This window comes from Echinops telfairi, unplaced genomic scaffold, assembly GCF_000313985.2.
Source record: "Echinops telfairi isolate 266 unplaced genomic scaffold, ASM31398v2 ScPeMD7_5592;HRSCAF=6446, whole genome shotgun sequence".
Classification (NCBI taxonomy): Eukaryota; Metazoa; Chordata; class Mammalia; order Afrosoricida; family Tenrecidae; genus Echinops; species Echinops telfairi.
Window position 1 is genome coordinate 20241851 of NW_022109491.1, and position 2013 is coordinate 20243863.

General features: G+C 47.9%; 1 pseudogene; it reads right to left on the minus strand.

The window, feature by feature from the left end:
• Positions 1-672: 672 nt before the first annotated feature.
• LOC101644088 overlaps positions 673-2013 on the minus strand; it is a 3043-nt pseudogene continuing 1702 nt past the window's right edge.

The window sequence follows — 2013 nt, forward strand, 5'->3', positions numbered from 1 at the left end:
AGGAAGTCCTGTTGGACACGTCCCATCCTCTGGGCAGGGCGTTGGGGTGGAAAGGGAGTTGGTAGTTCTTCCTTCTAGGGATCTGTCTCTGTTTGGAGGGTAGAAGTATAAAGCCTGACCCTTTAGGAAAACCTGAAGAGGGGGTTTATGGAGATAAACGCACTGCCTTCAAGTTGATGCTGACTCATAGCCGCCCCACAGGACAGGGTGGAGCTACCCCTGTGGGTTTCTGACACTGTAACTTTTTTTTTCCACCAGCAGAAGCAGCTTTTATTGATGGGTTATCTCCACAAACCAACAAATGGAACTCACTTTCAATTAACCCCCATCCCTATAGAAGCTAACCTTGCTCCACCAGGGAAGGCGCTCTAACTTGTCTTTTGGTTTTCCAAGACCCACGTTTTTCCCTTCTCTGTGCAGCCCAATTTAGAAATTCGGCAGCAAAATTGTTTTCTTTCTTCTTTTTTTTTTTTTACTTTTGCTTTGTTTTGTGTGTTTGTGGTTTTTCTGTTGTTGTTTGTTTCTTTTGAGGGGTCCCCTACCACCACCCATAACGTCTGCTGCTAGGAATGGAGGCTGGGGCCAGGGAAGCGGTTGGATGAGTAAGACAAGGGATGCACAGGAGACACAAAATCTAGTCTATCCAAGGCCCTGTCTCTGTGACTTGATCCTTCATCGGTTTCATTTGTTTTTGTGGCGGACCAAGCCCTCCTGAATCCGATCCAGGATGACCACAGCCAGCCCCAGCCCCAGACGCATGAGATCAGCTAGTCCTAACTTGGGGATGTTCCTGGCCCACAAAGGCTTGAAGTGATCAGTCAGGCATATTTTGCAACCCTGTATATCTTTGCAGTCTTCCCATCCAATGCAGGGACTGCAATTTCTGGAGCAAGAGTGGGCTATGCAAGCGGAAGGTCAAGCTCATGTGTGAGGTGGTCATGGATGTACCAGCACGACCCCCCGACTTCCCACCCAGGCCCTTCTGTGCTGGACTCCCGTGGGAACCAATCATTGTCCGAATTCTTGTGCTCCACAGACCGGATAAGTGACTGATAGTCCTCTTTGAGTCGCTGCTCCCACAACTCACGATCTCGGGGTGCTGCGTTCGCCTTCAGTAACGGAATCTCAGCACCACACGCCAGGGACCTTGTCCGCCATCTTGGAATAGGGAGCAAGCGTAACCAGAGAGTAACTCTTCACGGGAGGAAAAAGCCTCATTTTTCTCCCAAGGAGCAGCTGGTAGTCTCCAATTGCTGTAAATCATCCCCGAAAACCACAGGCATGGGTCTCAAATAACTTTCCTATCAGACAGAAATCGCTGCAAATTTGATGATGCTGGTTCCAACGTGACACTCGGTCCGTTGGCCTCCCTCTTGACCCAACCTGAATTTGTTCTCAGTGGAAGTGTTTCTTGCGTGTTGCGTGACAAAAATTCCTTCCCTAGCCTTTTAGATACTGATGGTGGTCTTTTCTTTCTCATGCTGTGTATTTTTACCTGGATACCATTATTATTTTATCCTTACCACTTTTTTTTATTGTTTCCATTGGTTTCCCGGTTTGTGAAGCACAGGAGGCGTAGGTGCGTGGAGAGAATAACTGATGCACGGGTTTAGCTTAGCGGGGCGCAGGGGTGACAAGTGGACGACAGTGAGGGTCAGGGGATGGGGAGCGAACAATGCATGCAGGAGCGGGGAGGGAGCACTATAACTGACTGCGATTACACAACTCGTTTTAAAAGCAATTTACCCATGGCAAGAAAAGAAAATGTTCTAAAATGGATTTATGATAATGATTGGACAATTCTTCATATGAGTGAAGTATTGAATTGTACGATAGGTGGATTGTGTGCCCATTAAACTGTTTAAGGGAGAGGGAAGAAAGGTCATTCCTGAGTCTTCCACTGCAGACCCTTACCCATTGGGGTGGGGAAGGAACTAGCAAGGTAACAGCCTTTGGGGTTTGTGTTTGGTTTTATTTACTAAGTTGCCAGGTAGTGAATTCTGATGGGGGGGG